The 16,283-nt window shown below is 42.0% G+C and overlaps 1 long non-coding RNA gene across 2 annotated transcripts in view; it reads right to left on the bottom strand.

Moving 5' to 3' along the window:
* Positions 1 to 3,589: 3,589 nt before the first annotated feature.
* The window catches only part of LOC146860904 (uncharacterized), a 31,249-nt gene continuing 18,555 nt past the window's right edge, over positions 3,590 to 16,283 (bottom strand). Inside the window, exons 2-4 of one of the 2 annotated variants that reach the window (XR_014978890.1) lie at positions 4,599 to 4,693; positions 4,387 to 4,488; positions 3,590 to 3,978 (exon numbers count right to left, since the gene is read on the bottom strand). This is a non-coding gene — a long non-coding RNA (uncharacterized LOC146860904). The remainder of the gene's footprint in view (positions 3,979 to 4,386; positions 4,489 to 4,598; positions 4,694 to 16,283) is intronic. The other variant, XR_014978889.1, reaches the window with a different exon arrangement.

Genomic DNA, 16,283 nt, shown 5'->3' with positions numbered 1-16,283 from the left:
TTCATGGTGGAGTTGCGAGGGGGGGAGAGCAATTTCACTGACAATGAGTCAGTGGTCTTGCTCGCCTGTCCCCGCAGTGGCCGCCATTAAGTAGGATTCGGGGAGGGCTGGACAGCTGGGAGGCAGGAGCGGGGAGGGGAGCTGGATTGGGCCGGTCGCGTTGGTCGTGCTGGGGGGAGGGGCCACGGGGGCAGCAGGGGCAGGGAAAAATGGGCAGAAAAGGCATAAAGAGAGGAAAGAGTGGAAATGAGGCAGTGAAAGGTGCAAGAAAAGTGGGGGAAAGACACAGAAGGAGAGTGAGAGGGGAAGATTAAATCAGTGAAAAACGAGTGAAAACGGAGGAAAGACACAGAGAAGTAGTAAAAGGGGGAGTTTGAAATCAGGAAAAAAACGAGCGAAAACAGAGGAAAGACACAGAGGGGGAGGGAAAGGGGGAGATTAAAATCCGTGAAAAACTAGTGAAAACAGAGGACAGACACAGAGGGGGAGTGAAAGGGGGAGATTGAAATCAGTAAAAAAACGAGAGAAAACGGAGGAAAGACACAGAAGGAGAGTAAAACGGGGATATTGAAATCAGTGAAAAACAAGTGAAAACAGAGAGAGAGAGCGGAGCAAGACAAATGAGACAGAGGACATCTGGACCATCAGGGATGAGGCCCAGGTAAAACCTGCGCGTGGAGGAGGGCCTCGAACACCAGCACTCGAGAGTGCTCAGGGTGCCCACACTTGATGGTGGAGCTGCGAGGGGGGGGAGAGCAATTTCACTGACAATGTGTCAGAAGAGATCGTTGAATGATTTTGCCTTTGCTTGACGTAAAGAATTAAAAAATGACTGCTGTGCACGTGCGTTCATGCACAGAGGCCATCTTGAAATGATTTACCTTTTGTTGAGGACATGTCATTCAAGGATGGCTTTTACACCTCTGTGCTCTAGCATGGTTGTCATGTTGGAGAAATCAAGTTTTGACAAAACCAGTATGTTTCTAGTGTGTGATGTGTTGGCTTTGCCAATGATCATTATATGGAATTAATATTAAAATTATAGCAATTTGTCATGCCAACAGCTTTGCTTTTATTTGGGCTATAGAAATGGAATGCATATTTATTTTTTCTAATAAGAAGAAGCCAGGTGCATTCCTGGCTTTCACTGTCTAGATCCTTAGGACCTGTCAATCTATATTTATGCATACAACCTGTAATAATCTGTAACTCAGCCTTGAAGTAATATTAATATCACAGCGCAGATAAGTTAACAATGGATGCATCTAACATTTGTATTGTTCCCATTGTTCGAAAATTTAAGATGCAATAACAAGCATTTGCTATTTTTATGTATACTTATTAGAATTAAGATGAATCTATGCTGGTCTTAATAAAACGGCGTTGGTTTGAACTGCAGTGTATCTATTATTTTGTATTAATTTAGCGGACGTTACAAACCTAGGCATATTACCCTGCTGTCCTACCACCATGCTTTCAGTGCTCACTATGCTGACTCGCCAGATGTGGAACATTCTCTCAATCTAAACTCTTGGGGAAAGATACTGGAAGGAAATTTCCAGTGGCAAGATCCAAGTCAGAGACAGCGATTCTTTAAACTCCCATTTAGTTGGAAAACCTGTAGTAGACCGGATGTGAACCGTGTTGTCATCTATCGTACTGCCTCTGTTGCTTCCTTGGTGGCCTACACCCAGTATGCATACTCCTCGGTGTGAACAAGTCCATTGGATACCCTTAACCGAGCATGCATACCCTATATTCCATTAACACTCTTGGGGTGAATTAGGCATTTTAACCTGCTTTTTGCACCCACGTGGCTCTTTGGTATTACGGAAGGGATTACAGGCTATTGTGTACCCTAGCTGTAATATTGTTTCCATAGACGTATATTGCGCACCTGAACACTACCCAGCATGCTCTGATATTTGCATCCTTCAGTCATAGCCAATAGTTGGGTGCCATAACAAACCAAACCGGTCTGCAAGGGGATCCCTCCACCTTCTTGAAAACGAGGTCTCGTCTGGTGGCATGGGAAACAAAACATTGTTTTCAAACTGTTACTTTCTTTCACTTGCTCACTTTCGTAAACGCTGGGGTAAACAGTCAATCATCTCACATGCACTAGCTAGAGTAAATGTTTTCCTATAATCAGGTGCAATTTTGCAGTGTGCAGAGGGCGCTCACATTGAAGGCAGACAGACAATGCCTGGACAGCTATCATCAGCCATGGTGCGCTTCTCTATGCCCGGGTATGTATCCTTCACCCAGCCTTATCAGAAATCCAATGGGTCAGTGTATGCTGGATATCCTTTTTTTAATACAATAATATTTCCTTTTATTTCCTTTGCAACATTAATGCACATGCACAAAGCTCATATACACGATCTTGAAACCATGTAAAATGTAACATAAACATATTAGAGCAAACAATCAAAATCCCTATTTCCAAATGCCCATTCCGGAGACTTAGCCATCTCCTCCAATCAGACAACACTTACGAACAAGAGAGGTACATCACTGTAACTATGCATAGGAACCCAATATGTAGACTCAAATGAGTTCATGTTATCCTTGGCCATTCCATATTTCTCCATCGGTCACAAATAAAAACATAGTGCCTCAGCCATCTTGAGCCGGATGTATAATGTAACAACGCGAGTCATTACAACGCGTGCAGTTACATCGCATGTGTTACAACGCATGCGATGTTACAACGCTATGCCATTACAACGCAAGTCTTTACATCGACTTGCGCTAGATGGCGTGCTAACATTAGAAAAGTGTAATTTACTATTCCAACTCCAGTCCACTTAACAGTAGGGAAGGTGTTGGGATAGTAAACTACACTATTTGTAATGTTAGCACGCCATCTAGCGCAAGTCGATGTAAAGACTTGCGTTGTAATGGCATTCTGTTGTAACATCGCATGCGTTGTAACGCATGCGATGTAATGGCTGCGCGTGGTAAAAACCGCGTTGTAATGGCTGTTCCCCTCTTGAGCCTCATGCCGAGTGGCCTCCCATGGGCTTCCTTCCTGTGCATGTAACTCTTGTTTGTCTAAATAGACTTTGAGTTGAGAGGGCCCCATGTATCTTCTGGCTGTGAAGTAAGCAGCATCATCAAGACATACGTCTTGATACGGTTGCTGCGGACAGCAAAGTCTTTTAACCAATAGCTGATCATAGGTAACCTGCATCAACACCAGTTCATTGCAACCCTGCATTTGACCAACAGTAATGCCATCACCATCAGGAACCGAACACCCAGAGGGAAGTCCTTTACGTATCCTAGAAGCACAGTCAGCTGCTTAATCTCCAAGCGTTCATCTATCATCTCGCCCAGTACTTTCATGTAATCTCTTTCAAATAAAGAGAGAGGGACCCCTGTGACAAAGGAGAGGGGCACCAAATATGACCTTAGTCAAAAGAATAGATCCTCCCTGTCTTCAGAAACACATTCAAGTTAACACCTTTCACACCACAGGGATGAGGATGGACAGCACAAGCATAAGAACCAATGAGAAGAAATAAATCAGACAAATTTATTCAACAATTCATAAAATAATGTACAGATACAAAAAATACAGAGTCAAATAGCTAATAATTAAGCAAGGACAATGTCATCATATCAATGTACATATAATTAAAAAACAGTTATTTAAGAACAATCAGTCTACTCTTGATCAAAGACAAGAAAGACCTACACATTAATATATACAGCAAAACATAAAATTGGGAACAACATAAAAAAGAAAGAATGAAAATGATAATCCTATTAGCTTGAGGAAATCACCAAATCACGAAATTTCTCAAGTGTGACCAAAGGTTCTGTCCCTTTTAGATATGTGTCACACAAACCAATAATCATAGATTTAAGGTGGTTTCCTCTTTTAAGAGCATCGACGCGTTTCGGTGGGCCAAGATTCACAGCCAACACCTTCTTCAGGAAAAGCACGATAGAGTCCCAATAGTAATGATCCTAAAAACAATTTAAAAAAACATATAACATCATTTTGATTACATCACAAATGTATTTCTTCTCACTACATGCCATCTAAATACTGTCCACTATCATCCTCCTGCAATTACTAGTATAACAACCATATATCAATACCGCTCACACTACATCCTTGTGACACCCATAAGATATACTGATGGAAAATCATATTTCCCATCATCAATCATTCAGATATGTCCAATACATTCATAGATTACCATAAAGGCAATAATTAGAGGAATTTATTACAATTATTAGGAAAGCAATGCTGTATTCTCTGCATTTTCACTCTAGTGCAAAAAATCACTCGTCTTACTACGGCACCAAATTATGGCCTATTTTTAATATAACTCTTAATTTAAAAAGAATTATGCCCAATATCGAACTTACATTTAATTTTGAGAAGGCAATGTCCGTATGGATCCTGCCAACGGTTCTGTTTATTCGGTTTATTGTCCCCGTTTCTGGAAAGAATCTTCGCTGGTGAACTCACTAAATCGATAAAGAAAGTAATACCAGACTCCTTACTTACATGCTGCAATGTGAGTGATGACTAGTTTATTCTATCCAAAGGATAGAACAATATATATTGTTCCATGTACCTTATGTAGATAAAGTTCGGGTCTAAATAGGCCTCAAGACAATGCTTCTTTCAATTAGGTGCAGTCATAATTTCATATAAAAGATTTCGAGAGACCTATAGGAGGAAGTGAATACGGTTAAAGTATTCACACATTCGTGACATGGAAGATCATCATCTTGATTAAATGACTTCTAGACACCGACTTTATTGACATCCTTACTTAAAAGAGTTTAAACAGGATACACTGCAAGAGGCCCAAATATATAGGCCACTAACGATAGCTGATCACTCGGTTGCTCCTATATTTGGAATCCCCTTCACACTAAGACTTTCGGTACCTACATAAAGCTTTTCTGCATATCGTTAAAAACCCCATTGGCTAGGCAGTGTCGGATACCTACTAAACACCCCTTTCTGGTATATCTAAGTGTGTCTCACTAGCAGACTTTAGCCACAAAATAAAATAAAACTGCTGTTTACAAAATGGGAGCCCAGGGTATATATAGTGTAGACTCAAAAGGACCTAGATGTCTGGCAAGGATGTCTACCACTGAAAATTCTCCCAACCTAAAACTAAATACCAAAGCCCCTCTTGATGCTCATTAACAGTATATCCAAATACACAACATACATAGTCATCAAGGTACATAGTTTGAAAGAAGTACCTTGGATATTGTCTCAGCCGTGGATTACCGTGCCCTCATAAGGTGTGGGTAGACAAATATCCCATACCGGTAAATGGTGCCAAATAAAGCAACTATGGAAAAAATATTATTAAAAAAATCATCCTATTCTCCTTTCCAAATAGCGAAACACACCACCAGCCCATAGCCACCTCTAGACAACACCTACCTTAATTTAGGCTTGTTACGATGTGCATGGTACGGTTTTCTTCGACAAGGGTGTTTGGTGTACGATGGGCGGAAGGTTTAAATTTCACGCCCTTAATTACATCGGACCCAGGAAGTAAACACACCTCTTTCGGGGCAATGACCACTCACCCTAAATCCTGTACAGACGCCCGCATAAAAGATGCGCCATCTTTGAAAGGGACAGAATAGCATCTTGGTGGGCCCAACGACAACAATTATCATCAAAGCTCTTAATGTGATGTCCAGCTCGCCTTTGTTCGGAGACAGATTGTTTCAGAAATAGCCTAAGCCGAACAATGCACATCATTATTTTATTCCGTGGAGGGAAATTCACTACTGCCAAAGAAATATACAAACAGATGTGCATTGAACACCGATACCTCCAGAGTCAAACCGCCATCTTGGGACGGTATAAGAAATATAATTATAACTCATGGGGTACAAAGTACTAAGTATGCCTAATCACAGTAGAAATCAGCATCACTACTAATAGTGTATAAATGAGAAGATCACCATAATTGTACGAACAATGGAGGTTAAGCACACCTCCTACGAGGTAGTACGTACTCACGCTGGACTGTATTCAGGCACTGGCCAAATAGGCGCGCCATCTTGGAACGGTACAAAAACCTAAAATCCCACCAAAAAGCGGTACAAAATGAAGGAGTAAATAAAGGTGGCAAATCTTCACCTCACAGTTGTTGTTGTTAAGCCACAAAGGCAGCCATAAAGAGCAAGATGAGAATCTGTGAACCACAGCACAGCACAAAGGGGAAACTATTAATACTTATCATCTTGCTGCTAGCATATTCTCCCATTCTTCTCTCGAGTTCAACCCCTTATGTACAGTATTGAGATGGGAAATGTACCATTGTTCACGTGCCTTACGCTTATTGGTGATGTTGCCGCCTCTCCTATCTACTCTGACCTTTTCCAGGATAAACCACATGAAGTCGTTCTCTCCATGTCCAAACTCAAGAAAATGAGGAACAAGGGGGGCGGTCAATTTTTTTGTTTTAATGGCAGATCTATGCTCTTGGAGCCTAACTCGTAGTTCCCTCCCTGTTTCCCCCACGTAGCCTAAACCACACGGGCATCGGAGAAAATAAATCACATTTTTACTCCTGCAATTGTTGAGAGTACTGGCTCTCATAGTGCAACCATTGTGTGTTATCTCTTTCGTTTGAAGGCATAGTGGGCAGATATTACAAGAGCCACATCTATTGTTACCAGTAGCTGGATGGTTTTCAATAGTTCTTTGGCTCTCACACTTATCTTCACAATATGTGTGCACCAACATATCTCTTAAGTTGTTATTTTTCTTGAATGCATACAGTGGTCTTTCCAGTTTGACCTCTTCTTCATGATTAAGAATATGCCAATTCCTATTGACGATATTCTTAATTTGATTACTCAAATTATAGAATTTGCTGACAAACACCACTTTGTTAGGTGGCTCCTTTTTCACTACAGGTTTATTGACCAAGGCAGCACGGTCATAAAACCTTGCGCGTTTGAGAGAATGTGTCAGAAGTTTCTTTGGATAACCCCTATCTTTAAACTTACATTTCAGGACATCAGCATGCTTATAGAAGTCTTGTAAATCAGAGCAATTCCTCCGGAGACGGAGGAACTGACTAAAAGGAATACTATCCCGTTGGGATTTAGGGTGAAAACTTGAAAAGTGGAGTAGAGTATTTTTCGCCATAGGCTTAGTGAACAACTCTACTTCTAAAACTCCATCCGCATCTTCAATCGTGATGTCCAAAAAATCTTAGGTTGGTATCTCCAAGATTCAACCAATCCAAAAACAGTTCCAGGTTTTCAGTGGTGCCTTCCCAAATAAAGAAAATATCGTCAATGTAGCGGTACATTTTCGAAGAAGGGGGCCACCTCGTTGTGTATATGCTTGTTTTCAAATTGACCGACGTATAGACAGGCCAGACTAGGCGCACAGGTAGCCCCCATGCTGGTCCCTTTCAACTGTTTGAAGTACTCATCATTGAACAGGAAAATATTGTTCTTCAAAATTAGGTTAACAGTAACACAACTGACAATAAATTCAGCATTAGCACCCCCGAGGTCACGGTCCATCAGAATCTCTCGGATTACATCAACCGTATCGTTCTGTGGAATATTAGTGTAGAGAGACTCAATGTCCAGAGTAACTAGACATTGAGTCTCTCCACAAAAAGGTTTCCCTTCAATAAGAGAGATGATGTGGGCCGAGTCTCTAACATAGGAGCGCAAACCGCACACAATGGGGCGTAGAAAGTGGTCAACATATTTGCTGACAGGCTCCAGCAGAGAACCAATACTACTCACTATCGGTCTCATCGGGGGATCAGTGCAATTTTTATGGATCTTTGGTAGACCGTACAAGGCAGGAGTCCTGGGTTCCAGATTGTTTAGGAACTTAAACTCATCATCACAAATCCAGGACTTATCTTTCGCTTCTAGGAGCAACGCAAGGCACTCTCTAGACACAATGGCTAGATTTCTCTCATTTGTACGTACATAATGTTCCTTGACATTTAGCATTTTCAGCATCCTGTTTTCATAATCTGGGGTGTTAAACAACACTACACCACCTCCCTTATCGGCAGGTTTAATAGTTACAGTTCTGTCTGCTTTCAAAGAGTTGAGGGCCTGTCTTTCTGCTCTATTGATGTTATTATGTCCTGAGAACTTGCTAGATTTATTTAAAATATTCTGAATATCACTCTCAACAGCTTTTTCAAAGACTTCGATGTTTTTTCCAACCATCGTGAGACTGGAGTAAACTGGGATTTGGGTTTAAGACCCGAATGATTCACACGCTCTAGCGTCTCCCTATTCTCAAAAAATCTCCTTAGTCTAACTTTTCTAAAGAACGAGCGGAGATCCTTCTCTCACCAGCAATTGTGTGTGGTGGGGCACCCTCAGACTAGATGTATGAATCTAGCACATCCATCCCCACAGGGCACAGAGTGGTGGGAGTGAGTCAGAGCTATTCTAAGTTGTCGATTCGGGGTACTGCCTGAACAATGTATAAATGTGAAATAAAGTAGTGCCTATTGCTCATGAACACGAGCCTTGTCTGGGTACAGCAGAACTTCCATTTTAAGTCTTTGAGGGACTTGCCCAAGTCAGTTTCCTACAACTGTCTAGACTGTTCTGCTCACCCCATACTACAATGTGACATATGCATATAACTTGGATACCCATCATGTTGTGTCAGGGAACTAATCATTTGTGTTAGGGGTGTAAATTCAGTGAGCTCCATTAGGTATCCTGTGTAGTTTGTAGCTTGGCATATATGACAACGTCTAAAATGATTCTCCCTTGATTGAAATAGTTTAGTGTGAAAAATCACCTATCTACATGTACATGACCTGATTCTGACAGTGCCATTTTCGTTTGTGTCATCTATACTTTGCACTCCATGGTCAGGAGCAGCATAGAGTTATGTTGACGTCGGAGGGCTGGTGAATATAACAAGCATTTGCAATGCAATAGGTCTCACATTTGCTAGAGTTTGAGCTGTTGGCATTGTAAATGACAATGCCTTTTATTTATGTGTTGGTTTTTAAAACATAAATAAAATGCATTGTCATTTACAATGCCAATAGCTTAAACCCTCGCACATGCAAGAGCTATTACATTGCAGGGTGGAGAGCTAGAAGAAAGGATGGATGGATAAGTGAAAGGGTGAATGGCGGGATGGATCAGTGGAAGGGTGGATGAAGGGATGGATGGGTGAAATAATGGATGGAAGAATAGATGATACATAGGTGTGAAAAGGGTTGAACATGTTTGGATATGGACGGGCACACAGATGGAAGGACAGAATGAATGGTGAAAGACTGAATGATGGATGAAAGAATTAATAGATGACTTTTTGAGTGACACCCAGCTGCTACTTGAATGTTACACTAGTAATTGTAAATGTTTGCATGTTTTGTTTTAGGTGTAAAGTTTTAGGGAGAGCCTCATAGTGCCATGAGATGAGCTTGAGATGTATATTGTGTTTGTAGCAATAGGCAAGTCATCAAAAATAAACTATGTAATAGTGTATCAGCAGAGCATTCTTTAAGAAAGCTGCAGGGAAAAGCAGCTTTGTGACTTACGTCAGTTGTGCCACTCTCTGCGAAGCCCCTAAAAGCAAAGTTAGAATCCATATTTTAAGCTCCACTTGCTTAATCACCCATAATGTGTTCCCTATAGTGGGTTCATCACAGCAATCCTCCCTTTAGTTCATCCATGCGTGCCGCTTTACATCTGACAATAGCACTCAGATTTGAGATGCTAGTAACAAAGTCTATCCGAGCAGATCTTCCTGACCACTTCTCTCACCAAACATGCCTGCTCAGGACCATGAGTTATAAACAAAATATCAGACTGGACAACCCAGTGCAGTAATCATATAAATAAATTATTATCATATGAAATACCACAATAAGACCTCATATCAAACAACAACTCTGTCACAAAAGTTAATATCCAGTTTGAGAGAAAGAGAAGACAACTAATGTACACTATTTATAATGTGGACACAAATTTACACTCAATCTTACAGAATCAAAATAGACCAATAATTCATGGAAGTCAATTCACGCAAAGAAGAGCGAGTATCATCCCTCCTTTTTCCTATGGATGACATCACAGAATGTTCCTTGACCCGCCATTTCCCCATCCAAAGCTTCATGCTGCTGGGATGCGAAGCGAAGGCCTAGTGTGCAATCCACACACAGTAAACATGGCTCATTTGGTTCTGTCTCCTTTCTTTTCCTTCCTATGCCTCTCTGCTCCCTGAGATTATGGGTAACAAGGCAAGATAAATAATAAATAGCAAGTTAGGGGTAGCAGCAGCTACCCCCAACTCCCCCCCCCTGACGTCCATGCCACACACAAATCTGCTTCCAGTAACAGTGAGCAAGCCTACATTCTGTTAGCAGCTTCATGTTTGGCAAATAGTGTAGTCTATTGAACACATGTTCCTGCTGTACTAAAATATTAGACAACCAAAGTCAGGTGGAGCTAAATCGAAAATTAAAATGAACGCAGACTGCTAAAGTTCACATGTAAAAAACACAAAACAGCCTCACTCTTCCCACAAAGCTCAGGAGCGTGTCTTGTTTACACGGGCGCATTGGAACAATCTGCTGGGTCACTTCTTACACAACCATGGCAAAGCAGGCAGCTGTCTTTTTCAAGTTAGGAAAACGTCGTGTTTTTTCAAGAATGTGCAGGCCCAGTGACTGAACAGTCACGTTAAAAGCGAACAATTCGCAACCCTCTTCCTTACTAGTTCCTAATAGTCATGGGGAAGGTGCACACTCACCACCAGGGCTTCCAGTGCACAAGAATCGGTGTGCCTCTTAAATTCACACCAGTAGTGGTCAAAATAAAAGACGAGTGCTTCCTGTCAAGTATGCTTTCCAACTTTAAAAAAAAGTGAAAGCACACACCGTTAGCATATTTATACCGTGAATGTATGAGTGGCAACGTGTATCCAGCTTAATTAAAGAGTTTACTTATCTGGCAAAGTATATTTGCAAGAGTTGAACATGGAAAAAAGAATAAGTGACAATGGAAGTTTAAGCCTGGTGTCAAATTACCTCTGTAACTTGTCTATTGCAGGCCTTAATTAAGTCGAATAATGGATACCACATCACTGTGTATAACCACTGTAGGAAGCTGGCTCTTTATATGATATATCAAAATTAGATATATCGTGCAAAGAGTCCAGGGTTTCCCTTATGGACAGACAGGGGCTTGCTCTAGCAATCTCAAGGTGCTCTTCAAGGGGGTAGTGTGTTTGGGAGGCCTTAGGCTCATCAGAGAGGAGTGTAAGACATATGCAAATAATCAAAAGTCAATAAATGATGCGCAGGACTCAATGAGGAGATGCGCACCAATTTATAAAAATAACACAAATCTTTATACATATTTAGACACCAGAACCAGTTCAATAAGGTAACTAAGTTTTTCAATAGAAATACTGTTACATTTAAAAAGTCAGCACCGTAGCGATTTTTCAGAACCGGCAATGTCATCTTTTGGGAGGAAGAAGAAGTAGGGCATTCAGTTACAGTACTGCGACTTACGGGACCAATCTTCAGCAGTTAAGGTGAGAGGTAGGCAAGGTCCAAGGCAGCACCAGCAAAACACCACCAGCGGCACTAGGGCAGCTGATTGCAGGGGTGTAAAACAGCATTGAGTGCCTAGTGTCAGTCTATGGGGATCGGTCTTGAGGTAAAGAGGCTGCAGGCTTTGACTGGGAGGGCAGTCGAGCTGAACCAACAAGGGGACTCAGGCCTCACAATGCTCGAGGATGTAGGGATACCTTTGGTCCTCTTCCCCAATTCCCAGTGGCGACAGTGCAGAAACGTCTTTAGGCGTTGTGTTTTCCTTACCAGGAGCAGTCGCAGTAGAGGGGACCTACATGCAAAGACTGCAGGTGATGTCAGAGAGTTCACAATAGGCAAAACTACAGTAGACTCGGTCTCTGGAGGGCTGAGGGACCACACTGGCATCATTGGTCCACCTCAACTCGGGCTTGGAGCAACGGGTGCAATGGTGTCCTTAGGCATCAGGTTTATGCAGTCTTGAAGTCTTCTCAGGTCTTCCAGGGTGCTTGCAGGATACAGGGAAGTAGGTCAGCTGCTTCACAGGAGTTCTTCGTTCCTGGGTGAAGTGCTGGCAGGTCTCCGGGCTTTGGGGACTCAGCAGCTGCAGTACAAGTAATCTTTTGTCGCAATTGGCGAAGTCAGCAGGCAGGCCAGCAGGGTTAATGCCAAGTAAATTTCTGTATCTTCTATTCTTTCTCTTTGTGATTCTGCACGTCCGTCTTCTTCTTTCAGGTCATCACGATGTGAGTTTCTGGTGCCAGGGCTCCTCTAAATACTGAATTTAGGGGTGCTTGGGGAGTATAGGGCAGTAGCCAATGAGCTGCCTACCCCTCGGGTCACTACATCCCCTATATGACTACTTCCTTTGGAGAGTGGGCATTACACTGTCCCAGAGTTCCTAAGTTTACCATCACAAAGAGGCTAATTCTGAAAAGTTGTGTCCTCTTCACGTTAGGCCACCTTAGGGGTGGTACTAGCCTAGGGGTGGGCTCACCTGTCCAGGTACCAAAGGGCCTTGGACAAAGGGGGCCAGCTTCCTCTCCTGTGAGGGGAGCCAGATTTGCCTTTCAAAGCTGATGGCTTCTTTGAAGCTCCTTTGCTTTTGAATGCTAATCAGCAGGTCATCCTGTGTGGGTGTGAACACACTCTTTCTGAGCAGGCTTTGTTTCTGTCCTCCTGAGAGCAAAGGCCCTCACCCTGGGAGGTCAGAAACTGGTTTTGGAGTGACAGACTGACAGAGACCATTCAGCCAATGCACCAGTGGCTGTATGGTGTTCCGGTGGGCACCTTTAAGGTGCTCTCCGTGTGCATGCATTTACAAATCCACTACTGGAACCAGGATGGATTTGTAAATATGAGAAGTCTAATACTAAATATCCCTGTCATCATTGAAACCATCCTGTAGCTGGTGAGCTCATCTTTGTACTAGTATCCAGCACCTGTTTTAAAATGGCTTCCCTGTTTACTTGTACTAGCAGTAATGTAACTGACCAGCACATGGATATATCCCCTCATGCAGATATGACCGCACATGTAGTATAAGGCACCCTGTCTCAGGGCTGTAAGGCCTGCTGCAGGGGTGACTTAGAAATATTACTTACAGAGTTAGGGGACATGAGACACAGGGATGTGCGTCATGTCTTGATTTCACATTTGTCTGGACCAAAACATGCAGCCTACAAGTGTAGTCTTGCATGAGTTTGGTGAAACATCCTTTAGCGTGGCACAATCGCTTGCTACAACTCTTGGGGACACTCTTTAGTACCTCAGACCCTAGGTATCAGGGGTACCCAGGGCCGGCTTTACTGCTGGTGGCGCCCTGTGCGACAATGTTTGTTGCGCCCCCCCAATGACCACATCCACCACGGATTCTCTCACTAGCACCCTTTAACAGTGACCAAGTACCCATAACCACACTCTCTCAGATGCATTGAATTAGTTATATAGCACCACTCATACCGGTGTAGGGTGTCCGAGCACTTTGCATCACACGCACATTACACAGAGACAATCAATCACACGTGTGTAAATCAGTGTATAGGAAATGTTACATAAGCCAAAGGACTAAAAGTGTAGGAGTCACATGTCATCCATACTGGTAGGCAGTATAGTTTAAGAGTGCTTGGTGTGGAGAAGCACAAACTCAGAGTCGAAAAAGAAACAGCATAGCTGTGAGTTTTCTTTAATAATAAGAATCGATTTCTAGCCAAATAAACCCTTCTTGCAACATTAATCAATGTTCTAATAATGTATACTTTGCAGTGCGTATGCAGTTCTGGGATGAAAGTTAATAGCTCACTATTCTATATTAGGACTTTAAGTTATAAATTGCAAGTAACAAAAGGAGGCCTCCCTTGAAATCTGTAACCTGCTGATCTGTTTACATGATATGCACTCTGTAATCTTCTAGGGGATCCCCTCCGAGGCGGTTCAATGTTTTGGTAACAGCAATTACCGCTAATCAGGAACTCATGTATCATAAAAGACGACGGTTGTGCCACAGGAATAATCTCTTCAAACGCGCTGACAGACCTCTGTTTTCTCCGTTGACATACTAGACTCCCACGTTGCGCATGTGTTACACTTCGCTGAATAATTTTGAATGTATTTCAAACTCTAAGACGCAACACGCGCCTCACAAATTCTTACTTAAATGTCAAAAGCTCTGCCCTATGAGGAGACACTAGTTCCTCACGGATGGCTACAGTTGAAGTGCGCAGTTCCTTCTCGGAACACGCACATTGGGCTCCCTGCAGGTCGCGTGAGAGGAAACACTAGACCGCAAACCTGACTTTGGCCAATCCTCCAACGCACGGCCCTTTTCCTCACCAGAGTCTTTTATTATTTTCAAGCATTGTTTCAACAGGAGTTTTGACACCAAATATCTTTTTCTCCATCGTGGATACTTAGTCTGTCCCAATAAATGTTTGTTGTTTTTTACACTTAATTCCACATTATGGGCCTCATGTAGGAAGCCTAATACCGGTCGGTAACGGCCGATATTTGGTAAATATACCGTTACCGACCGGTATTTAGGCTTTTGAGATGTAGGGGGATCATTTCATGATTCGGTATTTACCGAATCGGTAAAATTACCGAATCGGTAATTTTACCGATTCGGTAAATACCGAATCATGAAATGAGATGTAGGGGGAGTGTGTGGTGGGTGTGGGGATTCGTTATTTACCACCAACTAAAGGTTGGTGGTAAATGACGAATATGTGTAAAAAAGCATTTTTGTGCACGTTTAAGTGTGCAATGTGGCAGACATACATGCCCTTAGGGCATGTATGTGAGCCACATGTGCACACATGGCCGAATCAGGGGTGCAACAGGGTGTCAATGTGACACCCTGCCACCCTTGCATGTGCTCCCCCCATTACCGAATCGGTATTTACCGAATCGGTAATGAGGCATACCTTCCCATCAATGGGAAGGTATGCCTCATTACCGAATCGGTAAATACCGATTCGGTAATTACCGAATTTCTACGAATCGGTAATTTTTACCGATTGAATACCTACATACGAGTTACCACTTCTTAAATACCGAATCGGTAAAGTTCGGTATTTAAGAAGTGGTAACTTGTATGCTACCTACATATGGCCCCATGTGTGGTTGCTGCTAAAGTCTTGACATAGACAATTTTCTAATTTTATGTACATTCAGAGATATTCCAACTGCTGGTATCAGTGCTCCAAAGATATCACCTATAATTTCTGACCAACTCTCCCTCCTTTTACGTGTTAGCTGTCTACCTATATCTTGTGCAATCCGTCATCTCCCCTTTATACATGAAATATTTTTTGAAAGACCAGGCCTAAGTAGCAAGTCCCATACCAATAATCATGCAACCTATAATATGCTCTGTTCCCACAGATGTAATATATTCCAGGGAATACTGGATCTTTTCCTCCTTTAAATCCCCATCCTCCCATGATTTTGTATAAGTCATGGCATTCACTCGCACCTACAAAATAATTATCATATACAGTATTATCTCTACTTATGCATAACTTCCCTTTCTGGGGCCAATCTAACACCATTGCTGGGTTTGATTCTCCCTTTATATAATTTTCTTTCCCAACATCCCAAAATGTTGTTTCCATCTTTTCCCCAGACACCTTCTTTTGCATTTTAACTAGCCTCTCCTCTACCATGTTCAGGAAAGTTTTCTCTTCTTTTCTCAAACTACAAGTAAGGTTATTCTTAAACACTTCTTCTAAAGTTAATTCTCTTGTTTCCAGGAAAAATTCACCTAGTGTTTTACCAGGAATCACCTTGTTTAGTTCAAGAACTACAGGAATCTGTGAGAAAGTATTATCTATATTAGTGTAATAGTATTCTAATTTTCCAGTTTTATAAAACAGACTAGCTAAGACACTACAAGTTATCCCATATGTCAAAGGAAGTGACACCTTCTGATACAGATGCAGGTAGCTGCATAGCAGTCTCTAACCTCCATTATTTTTACATATTCATATAGTAACTTTGAAAAAAACATTGTAAGAAAAATCGTTTATGCACTTCTCTTTGTGAAATTCTTTTCTATCTACCAGTTTTGTGACATTACTTTCATCAGCCTTTTTATTATTAGTTCCGTTTACTGTGTGTCCATCTATACTTTCAAAGGTTACTCTAAATGAAATTGTTATTGCTAATATGATCCAGGCAGGCATTAGTAATCCTGTACAACAAAAACACATTTTACACCATCTC

This window comes from Triturus cristatus, chromosome 3_1, assembly GCF_964204655.1.
Source record: "Triturus cristatus chromosome 3_1, aTriCri1.1, whole genome shotgun sequence".
NCBI classification, from domain to species: Eukaryota; Metazoa; Chordata; class Amphibia; order Caudata; family Salamandridae; genus Triturus; species Triturus cristatus.
Note: the sequence above shows the minus strand (reverse complement) of the source record. Positions and strands in the feature narration are given on the sequence as shown.